The sequence below is a fragment of the Talpa occidentalis genome, unplaced genomic scaffold, assembly GCF_014898055.3.
Source record: "Talpa occidentalis isolate TD23 unplaced genomic scaffold, MPIMG_talOcc4v2.1 talOcc4.10, whole genome shotgun sequence".
Classification (NCBI taxonomy): Eukaryota; Metazoa; Chordata; class Mammalia; order Eulipotyphla; family Talpidae; genus Talpa; species Talpa occidentalis.
This window is the reverse complement of record NW_023600993.1, coordinates 35,727,084-35,741,570: the sequence shown is the minus strand read 5'-3', so window position 1 is coordinate 35,741,570 and position 14,487 is coordinate 35,727,084. Positions and strand designations below refer to the sequence as shown.

The following is a 14,487-nucleotide window of genomic DNA, read 5'->3' as shown; positions in this document are numbered from 1 at the left end:
GGCAATAATAAATCAAAGACATTCTTCAGGGGAGGGGGAGGGAGAGGGATCAAAGCAGGGGAGGGAAGAACACAAGGGACTAGGGTGATGGTGTACAGGTGAATTGGTGGTAGGAATTTTACAGGGACTACACCTGAGAGGAGAAAGTATGCATTGTACAAAAGGGAAGAATGATATAAAATATATATATAGATATATATATAATTTAAAAAAAGAAAAAAAATGAAACTGAATGTTAGTAAAAACTCCCAGCCACTGAAAGACCAAGTGTAGAACTATGAAGTATTCAACAGGCAATTTCTATCCTGTTTTTCAAAAAAACAGGAAAATAAGAAAAGATATCCAACTCATTATATGAGAGTAAGCTCACTTTAAAAATTGAAGTAACAGTTTCAAAAAGCTAAATTATATACTCGTTTCTATTATGAACAGGTTCAAAAACTGTAGCTATCACTCAGTGCTGTGAACTGCTTTGTGCTGTGAACTGCTTTGAGCCCCCACCCTCCCCAAATTCAAATGCTGAAAGGCTAACTAACCTCCAATGTGATGTAGTACGTATTTGGAGACAGGATCTTTAGGAGATAACTATGGTTAAATGAGGTCATAAGCATAAGGTAAGAACCCTAACTCCATAGGGTTGGTAGCTTTGTAAGAAGAGTGACAGCTCTCCTTCCACGAATACACAGAGAATATAAACAAAGCAAGATGGCAGTTACCTATAAACTAGGAGAGCTCGCACCAGAAACTGACCATGCTGGCACTTTGACCTTAGGGGTCCATTCTCCATAACAGTGAGAAAATTAATTTCTGTTGTTTAAACCACCCTATCTATGATATGGGAAGATTCAAGTTATCTGAAATGTTATTTTATGTAGGGGACAAATATTTGCCCCTTTATGTTTCTAGATCTTATAAGCAAGAACCTATTGTATTTGATGAGCCAGCGTATACTAGATTTAATGATGCTTTTCAGAATAAAAATTAATCACGTTTTCTAATGATCACATACATTTATCTAAAGTTAAGAGACAAGTTATTTCTTCTCAAATACTTTGAGGTTGCAAAGGTCAAAGATACAACAGAAACTGTTGGATCAAGTGGTGATGTTATTTGTCCAGGGTCCTCAGATGGGTAAGAGAAGAGCTGCTGGCTTTTTATTCCTGATGCCAACATTCTATAATTGACTTCAGAAGGAGACAGAACAGATACACTAGAAAAGAGGAGATTTCTCTTTCTTCCCATCCCTATTATTATAGTCCATGGGACCAGTGATCAACAGATGGTACTTCTAGCCATGGACCTACCATGATCCTTCACTATTTCTCCCTTCCCCAAAAATCAAGTCAAAAATAATCACAAGAGAATGAGACCACTGAGACATTTTGGCTTTAAATCAAGCAGTCCAGTGCATTTTATAATAATTCTGCTATCAATGTAGATTTAGTTCAGCCATTTAGTTAGCATCTATTTTGTGTTAAGGCTTACATGGAATACAAGTAGAAACCAGGGTGGTTTAATAACTTATTATTTGAGTGGACCAAGAAATATATAAAAAAAATGACAAGGGAGTAATCACTAGGAGGGTTGATAAGGTTGAGCACAAAGAAGAGGTTTTTTTTCAGCAAACTGAATTTACTTAATGTTAAGTTCCTCTAACAAATTACTTTGAAACAACTATATATTCAAATACAGAATATGACTAAACCTTGTAACACATAATAATCAAATCAAAATGGATCATATATCAAAACACAAAACTATGAAACTTTTAGAAGAAAACATAGGAGAAAATATTACCTGTGGAAAGGCAAAGAATTCATAGTCATGATATCAAAAGCATAATCCACATACGAAAACATCAATAAATTGGACTTCATCAAAATTTAAAACTTTTATTCTGTGAAGATTCTAAGAAAACAAAAAGACAAACTACAGATGAGAAAACACCTGCAAATCAGATAACCAAAAAAGGATATTTTAATATCCAGAATGTATAAAGAACTATGAAATGTCAAACAACAAACTAATTTTAAAATGGGCAAATAACTTGAACAGATACTTCACTAAAAAGGATATACAATTGGTAAATAACTCTTGAAAAGATGTTCAACATCATCAGTCTGTAGTAAAATGTAAATTAAAACTTGCTAAGATATTATACACCTATTAGGATGATTAAAATAATACACTGACAATACTAAGTTCAGGTGAAAATAGGCTGCAACAAGAATTCTCATATAATGCTAGTTGGAATGTAAAATGTTACAACTTTGGAAAACAGTCTAGCAGTTTCACAAAGTTAAACATACATTTACCATATGGTCAAGTCATTCCACTCCTAGATATTTACCCAAGAGAAATGAAAAGATAGATCTACACAATATATTTATAAGATGTTCATAATTATATTAGGGTGGGCTCTGAGAAACAGAAACAACAGGATGTGTGTATATATCCAGACAGATTTATTCTAAGGAACAGAAATTGATTCACACAATTATGGGGCCTGAGAAGATCAGTAGTAGTCAAGTTGAAAACCTGAAAGAGCGATGTTATAGTTCTAGTGCAAAAGATAGCCAGATTAAGACCCAAGAAAAAATGTTTTTGTCTGAATCCAAAGGCAGGAAAAGACAGTTATTCCAGCTCATGCAGTCAGGCAAGAAGAGTTCCTGTGACTCATAAGAATACCAGTCTTCTGTGGTATTCAAATCTTCCAATGAAAGGTAGATAAAGAGTCACCCACATTAGTAAGGAGGACAAACTGCTTTACTATCAATAAAGTCAAACACTAGTGTCATCCCAAATACAAGACAAACCTAGAAATGTTTGACCAAATGTCTAGGCATCCAATAGGCCAATCAAGTTGACACAAAAGCTAACCTCCATAATTGCTTTATTCATTATAGCCTCAAATTGGGAATACTACAAATGTTTACCAACATGTAGATTAAAAAAAAAATTGGCATATCCACCCACTGGGTAACTGTTCAAGATAAAAAGGAATGAACTGTACGACATTATGATAGAGTTGACAGCTACCCACTCCCTCATAGGAACACTGAAAAACAAGCAAATAGTGTCAGAACCAACATTACAGAACTCTGGAAAACAGTCAAAGACTTATAGAAACCAAGTAAACATTGAACCAAGAAAGAGTAACTTAAAAAAGGGAAGGAAAGTTTTGTGGCATTTTTATCTGCCCCTTCTTACCTCCTTTCCAGTATGGCATAATCCTAAAGCATTGGCCATCTTAAAGCAGTAGCAGGCTGTGTTCCCAGTAGGGAACCCAGAACAGACCTATTCACAAATAATTGTGTATGGTATTCTAACTGACTAGTAGATTCCTAGAACTGGTACAAGGAATTGTCTCTGTTTTGCCTAACATGGACATAGGCTGAAGTAGTTGGTGAAAACAGTATGAAGTGAACTAATAAACCACAGATACCTGAAGCAAAAATTTATGGTGTGATATACTATATATATCATAAAATAGACCACTTAAGATCTGGGAGCAAAGTTTGGGGGAGAATTTTTGGAAATCACGGCATTCAAAATTACCCATGCTAAGAAAACATCAGAGAAGCCCCTTAGCTTTCATCTTAGGCTGATTCTTAGGTTCACTCCAATCCTAGCTAAGTGCTGAATGAGCACCCAGTGCAGGACAAATGTGCAAAGGTAGGGACAAGTATTTGGTTTTCTTGTGTGTTATTTTATGTCTGTTAAGCAACTGACATTCAAATAAATCTGTAAAAATCATAGCTGAGCCACAATAAAGGAATACCAACTCCAGTGATCACAGATGACAAGGAATAGTCTTTGTAAAAATAGTTTGAAAAATTAAAGAGACTATAATGTTTGGGGCCTGAGTTATTAACATTACAGAACTGCCATTTATCAAGATGGGAAAGACTAAGTTGTTTTTTTGGTGGGGGGTAGCGGGGAGAAGGGCAAGGTAGAGGGTTTGTATTGCAATCTCAGCTTGGTAGAGAGGGAGGGCTATTCCATGTGGGGAATTTTACACTGTACCTATAGTCTTCTCTGTCTTTACTATTCATATTAGGGGAATAGACAAGACTTTTATTTTTATTGCCCTTTATCACCTCTCCTGTGTGAATCTTTCTTTCTCCAAAGTCTGTAAGTACATGGAAGTCTGGTACCATATTTTATACTTAAGTGTATTCTCCACACTTTATCCTACCTCCTGATCCCAACTGCAAAACACAGACCTGGATTAGTAGCTCAAAAAATGATGCCTGATCACAATTTTTTTTTGTTCCAGATCTAATGGTTTGTTTCCTGCTACTGCTTCACTGTCACAGATAACTCATGTCATCCTTTTTGCTTCACTGAGTCCTAAAAAGTATGCCATCCATATCCCCTACCTGCAGATTCTACTCTTTAGCTACTCGGTAGTTCAGGGGATTTTTGTAGCCTGGCCTCCATCTTTTCACACAGGTTAAACTGAACAAAGCTATGAGTAGCATTTCAGTGCACTCGACATTTCAGATCTTTATTGCTAAGGACTGTGCCTCCTCATTAAATATTAAATTAGCTCTGTAGATGGTACTGACTAAACTGCTAAAAGAAAAAACTGCATACCTATTCCCCAGCTACCTCTGTCACAACCCCGGCTGCAGCACCCCAAGTGCCCTCACACTCACTGCTGCCCACCCCTCTCTTTCCTGCTCCCAGTGCCAAATATCCAGAGCCAGAGGCACAACAAAGCCACAGGCACAGTCACAGGCACTATGACTTCTAGAGTTACAGTGAATGATGAAGTCATCAAGTTTTTAAAGATACAAAAGTAGGGAAATCTTCAGTGCAAGAGGAGATTTTTAAAAAGCAGTTCTTTCTCTTTAAACGATGACAGAAGACAACTGTAAAGGAAGCAAAGAGACCTTGGTGGGTGACACCGGCAATAATCTAGATGACCCCGATACATCTTTTATGAAGTTGCTACCTCTGAATGATTGCCAATATTTTGTATGATTCCACATACAAAACAAGAACCTAAGAAAGAAGACATAGTATTTATATGCTGGGCTCCTTTAAAAAGTGAGATGATTTATGCTAGCTCTAGAGATGCCATCAAAAATAAATGTATAGATTTTAAACATGAATGGCAAGTAAATGGCTTGAATGACATAAAGGACTGTTTCATATTTGGAGAAAAATTGAGAGGCAACATGGTCATTTCACCTGAAGGAAAATCCTAATAAAATGATGGTCAAGTGTCATCCGGATCTTAAGGAGCCTCCATATCTCCCAGTCAACTGGTAGAGTATTAGGCGTTATGTTTTTCCTTCCCTCTTCCCACTGGGTCATTCCAACACAATGAATGAAGGAAATAGCATTCATGTAAACAGTCTATCAGTGACTGCCATTAGACTTTTATGTAGAAACCAAGGTCTGTGTTCCTGTCATAAGGTTTAATCAAAAACAAACAAAAAAAGAAAACCTGGTTATATTGTCTCCCTTCCAGCAAGCACTACAGTGAACATGATTACCACGTGAATACTCTGAGGTAAGGTAATTTAATGATTTGAAGGTATTATCCACTGGTCAGATGGTGAACTTTACTCAGTATTATTTATTTTTGCACTTGATTGCAGTTCTGTGAGGTCCAAGCATTCATACACCTCACCTACCTTGACAAGCCTATTTTCTGTGACATGGCACCACAGGTCTAACACCATGCACTGAAAACACTTTTTTGTAATGACTTTAACCCTTCTACCCTCAAAAGTAAAGTCAATTAAGTTTTGTTAACCATATCATCAACTTATTCTAGTACTTCAGTGTTCATTCCTGTTCGCTGCATCTTGAGAGAAATAGCTGTTACTAATTTCCTTTTTGTTTTCCATTGAGTGTATACTGCTGAACAAGTGTAGGAATTCTGTTTGCTGTGTTAACTTGCAACACTAAAAATATTTTGAGTATCAGTCATGATGGCAATTTCTGTATAAGAGTGTCTTAAATGGAACATCATTTTTGAGATTAAATCCCACCATCACAAAATGGCCATGTTGCAAAAAATATGGAATATTACATAAAAAACTACCTACCTAAATGTGTTTTAAAAGATAAAAATTACTAGCAGTCACTCCTCTGCCAGACAGTTATAACTTAAGCTCCTTATTACAGCAGTTAAGTCAGCTAACTTTTCACAATGAATTTAATCACCTGAAGGAAGTTACTTCTCCTACTTAGACTATTTTAAAAAGTGACATTAATTGTTATGCACACTGAGATAAATGCAATATAAAAAATAATACTGAAGACGAGCATCCAAGCCCTTTCAGCTGATTCAGGAATATAGTTATTTATCTCCTATAGAATGATCTTTCAAAACATACCTATGATAACATTGTAATTCAAGAAAATCATGCTATATATGTTTAATATATCAAACTTTTGCTGTGCCTTCGTCCTTACTTTCCTCTTACACTATACAATAATGACAAGAGGTGATCTTTACTGATCTCTCAGCATGTCCATGCTCTTTACTAAGGGTTCTTTACATGTGTTATCTAATTGAATCCTCACACCTTACCAGCGGGTCATAATTTCTCCTTAGGCAATCTCTGGCCCTTTTATGGCTCTACTCATTACTGAATGATAATTGCATAATCGTGTTCTCTAATTCCACTCCCCCTTGGGAAATCCACACCCACACTCCCTACTATTCATGGTTATCTTCTCCTAGGTGTCCAGAAGTAAACTCATCCTCTATTTTCCCACTGTGTTCCTCATCTTCAGACATTATGCATATTTGGTCCTCAAATTCCGTTTCCTTCCTTATGTTCTCTTAGCTAACACAACCACTGTCCACTGGATTTCTCAAGTGAGAATTACCATAGTTTTGAAATCATACTGTCCAGGTTTGAAATCCTATCTCAAGTACATGATAGCTGTGTAAAATGGGCAATCTTTCTGTTAGAGTTTCCTTTACTGAAAAAAAATGAGGATATTAATAATACCAAATCCCATAGGGTGATTGTGAAGAATAAAAGAGAATGTACTAAAGTGCTTAGAGAAGTGTCTAAGATATAGCAAATGCTTGACAAATTTACATGTGGAATCTTTTACTGTGATTTTCTTTGGCTTTTCCTTTTCCCTCATCAATCAAATACATTAAGTTGCTAGATCTGGGCCTCCCTGGTGGCGCAGCGGTTGAGTGCTGGCTTGCAAAGCTGCCCGCAGCCTCTACAGCACCGATTCAATCCCCGGCTGCAGGGTGAGGGTCCCACATACATGACGCGCAGACCTCTCTTGCTGCCCGCTGCTCCCCTCAGCAGGGTACTTCGTCAGTCTGCCTGCTCTGCTCTCTGCTCTGACTCTGGTGAATTCTCTCACCCTCCCGCACTTCTGACTGTACCCAGTGCTTGTATAAGTAAATCAATCAATCAATCAATCTTAAAAAAAAAGTTGCTAGATCTCACTAGTTCTTCTTTGTTTCAATTTGGAAAGTTATAATAAAGTTTACATAAAGTATGCCAAAGAGGATAAAAATGTACAAGCAGAGACAGGCATAAATTTTCTTTTAATTAAATCTTTCTTAAAATTAAAATAAAATCTTTCTTGAATGCAAACTCTTTTTCTTTGGCCATTCTCCTGATTCAGGCTCACACTATTTCTCATCTTTGCAGGTTCCTCAACCTTGCCACAGCATCACTGATGCTCTAAAAGTAGATATATTTATATCTTTTCACTGCTAAAAAAAATTTTGAAGCTCCCACAACCTTTTTAAAAAAAAAAAAAAAAAGCAACTTCAAAATATGAGACCAATTGACTTTCCTAGTCACATATTATTCAGACCTATCACTGAGGCCCCGTGGCTGGAGACAATACAAACTTGACCCTACAAATGCCTACTCAATAACAATAAGGATGTGGGTGGGTACTCTGAAAGTATGGGAAGCAGGGAAATGGGATGATCTAATTCATTTGTAAGAGATCATTTTTGCTATTGGATAAATATTACCTCAGTTAAAAATAAACTAACTAGGGCCTCCCCGGTGGCGCAGCGGTTGAGCGCTGGGTTGCGAAGCTGCCCGCGGCCTCTGCGGCGCCGGTTTGATCCCCGGCTGCTTCCCGGCCACCGGAGGAGGGTCCCACATGGCGTGCAGACCTCTCCTGCCGCCCGCTGCTCCCCTCAGCAGTGTACTTCAGTCCCTCTGCCTGATCTGCTCCCCGCTCTGGCTCTGGTGAATTCTCTCACCCTCCCGCGCTTCTGACTGTACCCAGTGCATGTATAAACAAAACAAACAAACAAACCAGCAAACAAATAAATAAAGCATGCCTCTACAAAAACAAAAACAAAAACAAAAAAAAAAAAACTTAAAAAAAAAAAAAAATTAACTAATCAAAAAAAGAACAGACTATAGCAGCCTGAAAACTGAGGTGTAAATTCTACTATAGCTATTTTGGTGAGACATGATGGATCAGGATGGAAGCAACAGAGGTGGAGATAATAAAGAAATATTTAGTAGTAAAAACATACAGAATTAGGCGATGAGTTCATATGGATTTCTCACATGCACAAACAAGCTGACAAGCACTGAGAAAAGACCAAGCTGGAAGAATAGAGGGCTGGAAGTCTTGTTTTGTAAGTGCCAGATTTGAGATGTCTTAAGATAATCCAAGGGAGATGACAAGTGGTAAGATTTCCATTTTCAGTTATTCCAGGCTAAGTTATTTAAATCTTGCTGAAAATACCTAAAATTGATGCATAAAATATTTCAAAAACCCAGTTTCTTAAAAGCAGCAAGAACAAAAAAATATGGTAAGAAATTATCAAGCCAAATTTGGAAAGAAAGCAAAAATCCAAGGAATGTAGCTAAGCAATCTAAACTGCTCTTTCCCTATGGACAATTGCTAATCTAGACGAAACCACAGCTTCCATAATCTTTCTGGGCTGTGAGAACTCACCCAAATGAAGGGTCTAGTAGGAGATACTCCCACATTAAACTAGGACCTTAGAGGGCAACAACTCAGGTTATAAAGGAACTAGAAATAAACCATATTACCCCCATGGACCTTAGAAGATGGTCAAGTGCTAAGAAGAGATAGGTTGCAACCACCACCACAGTGCCTTTGTGTGAATTTGATGTTCAATATATATCACTGGTATAGTCCAGAAAACATGAATTTTACTTTTGTTGAAAGTGATTCCAGATCAGTACTCTATAGATCTACAGAAATGCAAATACTTTCTAGAAGAAAATCCTTTTATCCTAGACCTCAAAGCATGTCCCCAAATAAAATTTCAAAACCATATATATATATATATATGGAAACAGGCTAAAAACTTGAGTCATTGGAATTATCAAACAGATTATAAAACAATTATGCATATTATATTTAGAGATGGCAAGTAGGGAGCTGTATATTTGGATCTGAATGTCATAAGTCAGGGCCAGAGATACAAATATGGTAGATACTGGTATACAGATAGTAACCTACAGGTATGATCTAGAAAGGAGTAATGAGGAGAAGACGTTGGATCCAGGACCAAACCCAAACTCCCAAAGTTTCTGAGTTTTGAGCATTTCAAATTTTACTGGGCTCCTATGTGAAAAACTTCCAATTCATTAGACAATAACCAAGAGGGTCTATTCCTGGAAAACAGAAAACCTAAATAGAAAGATGAACTGCCTCTGTTTCCCCTTCACACATCAAAAATTATGCTACACAAAACCACCTACAAGTTTTGGAACATCCATGTACTTTCAGATTTTCATGTCATAAACTTTCTGTTTAGAAAACTTTTCTGTTTTCTTCGCTAGTCAGATCTAATTATTTGTAATCTAGTTAATGGTTTGCTTCCTTTAGTATCCATCCTCCTTCATCACTTCCAGACACAATTAACCCCCCACCCCTGCCACATCCTTTCCTCATACCTCTTTAACAGCATTTATCACACAGCACTACTATCTGCAATTCTAGTTTCTGTAGTAAGAATGTGGGCTATCTGCTGGCAGGGACTAAGAGGAAGTTCCCAGCAAAGAGTTGGTGCTCAAATAGTTATAAAAAATAATACAACAGAAAACTTCCAGATGACACTAATAATCCTGTATAAAAGTTGCTGTTAATTTTCATTCACACTTTAAATCATTACTTTTTTATTAAATATCACATGAATATGGTTTTATTGTTTTGCATGTAAATATCTCTCAGATTCTAATGTTTGGCAGCCACACACAGACAAAATGAAAATCTCAATTTATAAAAATGTCCAAGAAAAAAAATCTATGGATAAACTGTTAATAAATGTCAACACTTTGATAATCATGAGAATGAATAACAAATCTCAACTAAATACAAGTTCTAGTTAATATAAATCTATGAAATATTTCATTGTTCTTTTCTAGTTTCTGGATGAGTTAAATCTATTAAATGAATAAGGTTATTCCTACTCAAGCAAGATAACAAAAACCACTTTGAAAAAGCTCAATTTTGAAACAGTATGACTTATTAGAAAGGCAAATTAGACAGCAAGCCTTAAATAAATGTTATTCTTCTACTTAACCTTAACTATGATAACAATTTTAAATACAAGACTAAGAAGTTTATTGGCTTTTTCTTACATAAATAACCCACTATATGACTGTTTGCTTAAAATCATTTTCTTTCAAGGAGCACGGGGAATTGTGGGGAAGGTGTATGGGTACATTGGTGAAGGAAATTCTATGGGGACTACACCTACGGGGGTGGGGAAGCAAATATTGTTTAAAAATGAACAATGATGTTGGGCCTCCCCAGTGGCGCAGCGGTTGAGCGCTGGGTTGCGAAGCTGCCCGCCGCCTCGGAGGCGCCGGTTCGATCCCCAGCTGCTCCCCGGCCACCGGAGGAGGGTCCCACATGGCGCGCAGACCTCTCCTGCCGCCCGCTGCTCCCCTCAGCAGTGTACTTTGGTCCTTCTGCCTGCTCTGCTCCCCGCTCTGGCTCTGGTGAATTCTCTCACCCTCCCGCACTTCTGACTGTACCCAGTGCATGTATAAACAAAAATCAAAACAAATAAATAAATAAAACATGCCTCTAAAAAAAAAAAAAAAAAAATGAACAATGATGTAAAAAATAAATAAAAAAATATAAATTTTAAAAATCATTTCTTTCAGCAGGAGATAGTAAAATAGTAGAGGAAGAAAATTTAAGAACATGGGATTTTAGGCAGAGTTATAAATGTTGGAACCACAGTGTACTTTGTTATGTAGTCTTGGAGAAAGACTTTCTCTGAAGCCATGTTTCTTTTACCTATAAAAGGTTATTATTAAAATAATGTAGCAGCACCTTGCAAATCAATTCTCTTTAAATTGTAAACTGCATCCCATTATTAAGTCATAAAATTTATTTAAAGGGTCATGACAAGCAACTACTAAAATATACCAGAATAGATACATGAGAATGACTGCATTGATTAAATATTGTTCTATTAAACAATATTTATTTCAGTATATCTATAGATGTGTCTGCATATATAATCATATACAATCACACATATATACACATATTTATGGATTTGACTGCAATGTGAAATATACTCCTTACTGTGGTTTGTAAAAAATTTTAAAGTCATAAAATGTTAGTGATAAATGTGATTCTGACCATGTTATTTAACCTTTATGTGCCTCAGTATCCTCCTCTATAAAATGGAACAACTCATAGACTACTGTAATGAGTAATGGGATCAGGCAAACAATCAAAATAGGATAGTTTTAAATAGTAACTAGCAGCTATCTTTACATTAAACTAAAATTAAAAGGTCAGGGATGATATGATGATATATTTCTAGAATATAGTCTTTATTTTAATCAATGTTTTTTTAACTTAGTCAATGTAAAAAGAAACACTTTTTATATTGTGTTTAACGGCAGAAAAACACTGTTTTGATAAATAGACTGTAAAGAAACAAAAGGAATCAAGAATGCACCCATCACTTGTCATGAGACCCTCTGGGAGATAATCACAGTGATTTTGCAATATTTGCAAAAACATTAACATTTCTGTAGCTGTAAAAGAATAAATACCAAGAGAGACACAATGGACTGAAGATAGGAGAACATCACTTAAAGAATGTCATCTAAGAATGGACAAAAACCACCTTGCAAAAGTATCCTAAAGTTGTTCAAATATAGCTCTTAAATGCTGGATTAGTGAAAAGTATCATTTATAGGAACAACATACTGCTGTAATCCTAAAGTGCTACAGCCTCGAGATTCATTTCTGACCAACCACAGGCTAATGTTGCTGATTCTTCAGACAGTACTTTGTAGACAAACTACTCCAGTCTTCAGTCCATTCTGTCTCTCCTGGTATTTCCTCTTTCACAGCAATTGACATTTTAATATATGTATTACAAATTACTGCTATCTATCTGTAATGTAGTACAGATAGATTCCATATTTGCATGTCTTTTAAAATAGTCTTTATTATTATTTTACTCTCTTCATCTTGCAAAACTGTAACTCAATATGTATTAAGTGGTCATTCCACATTCTCTCCTTCTCCCTATCAAGTCCCTGTCAAAGATTATTCTGCAATCTATCTTTGAATTTCACTACTCTAGCTACATGTACTGTATTTGTGTTCTATGATTGGCTTATTTCAGTTAGCATAATGTCTTCAAGGTTATCCATGTTGTAGTAAGTATCAGAATTTGCTTCTTTTTTAAGGACTGAAAAATATTCCACTGGATGCATGTGTTTGTGCACATGTGCATGCATATACACCATGATTTTATTTATGTCTTAAAATAGATTTACTTTAAAAGAAGTTTTAGGCTCACAGCAAAATTAAAGGGAAAGTATAGATATTTCCCATATATCCCCTGCCACCACACATATGCAGCATAGTCTCCTCCATTATCAATCCCCCACCAGAGTAGTCATTTGATACAAATGATAAACCTACCCTACATATTATTATCAACCAAAGCCCATAGGATTCTCTCTTGGTTTTACAAATTCTATGGGTTTGGACAAATAGTTAATGATATGTATCTACCACTAGAGTCCCACAAAGAATAGTCTCATATCTCCAAAACTCTCTGTGCTTTGTCTATTCATCTCTTCCTCCCTCATAACCACTGATAACTACTAATCTTTTAACTGTCTCCACAGTTTTGCATTTTGCAGATTATCACATATTTGGAATCACTTAAGTATGCAGCCTTTTCAGATAGGCTTCTTGTACTCAGGTATGCAGTTAAAGTTCCTCCATGGGTTATTTTGTTTGTTTGTTTGTTTGTTTGTTTTTTCCCCATAGCTCAATGGTTTCTTTCTTTCTTGCCACTAAATAATATTCCACTGTCTGGATGAACTACAGTTTTATTAATCCATTCACCTACTGAGTGACACTCTGGTTGTTTCTGAGTCATGGCAATTATGAATAAAGTTGCCATCAACATCCGTGTGCAAGTTTCTGTCTAGAGATAAGGTTTCAACTTGAACAGTTTTTCTTAAATAAGTTCATCCAGCTATCTCTTCCACAACTCTTTAACCTCTCTAGGATATAAATCACAGGCCTTTTGTCTTTGCAGTCTCAGATCCTAATATAAAGAAGGTTTGAACCAATGATTGGTTGTGAACAAATGTTGGCCAAAAATGACAGACTGAATGAGATTAACCCTATTCATGTAAGTAGTCTATTGGAAGTACTGAATGAAAAGTTCAGAGTCCAAATATTCAGGGACTGGAGAGTGACCATATATACAGTAGCGAGAGTTAATAAAAATAAGCGTAAGATTAAAAGCAGCACATCATGTCTGAATTTTTTCTGGGTGGGATCATAGCAGTTGTTTACATTTAATATCGCTATCTATTCAGCGCCAGCTGTAAATGTTGATACTCTAATATTCTTTATTTCTATCATTTCTTCATTTACCACTTTAAAAAAAATAAAGAGACACTTCCTGATTTAATTATCTACTGAGAGAGGTCACAGAAAATAGGCCATTATAAATGTTTGTACCTGTCCACAATTTTCAGGAAATGTATGTAAAGATTTGATATCATCTTATTCTTAAATTTTACATAAAATTTACTAGTGAAGCCATGTGCAACCAAAGTTTTCTTTCCAGGAACATATTCAACTACATATTAAGTTTATTTAATCACTATAAAGAGCTATTTAGATAATCTATTTCTTCTTTTTTCTTTGTAGTTTTATTTTCATGTGCTTATTGGCTATCTGTGTGTCTTTTTTAGACAAAAGTCAATTTAGCATTGAATGGGTCAACTGCTTTTTGTTGTTGTTGAGTTCCATGAACTGTTTATATATTTTAGATATCCAAAATTCTACAGGTAAGAATATATATGATGCCTGAAGGACAGGAAAGAAAGAAAAGGGGAATCTACAGGGGGGAAAAAGATGTCAATACCAAAAAAAAATATATATATATATCACTAAGCTGCAAGTAAACTTTCAGACAAAAAGAGAATAAAATAAAATTATGGTATGGAAAATGTGGCTTTAGGTACTTAAAAT

General features: G+C 35.9%; 1 protein-coding gene and 1 pseudogene across 1 annotated transcript in view; one reads left to right on the top strand and one right to left on the bottom strand.

Moving 5' to 3' along the window:
* DOCK3 (dedicator of cytokinesis 3) overlaps positions 1-14,487 on the bottom strand; it is a 245,020-nt gene that overhangs the window by 172,612 nt on the left and 57,921 nt on the right. The gene's annotated exons all lie outside the window — the stretch shown is intronic.
* On the top strand, positions 4,749-5,216 carry LOC119237497 (cofilin-2-like; annotated as a pseudogene).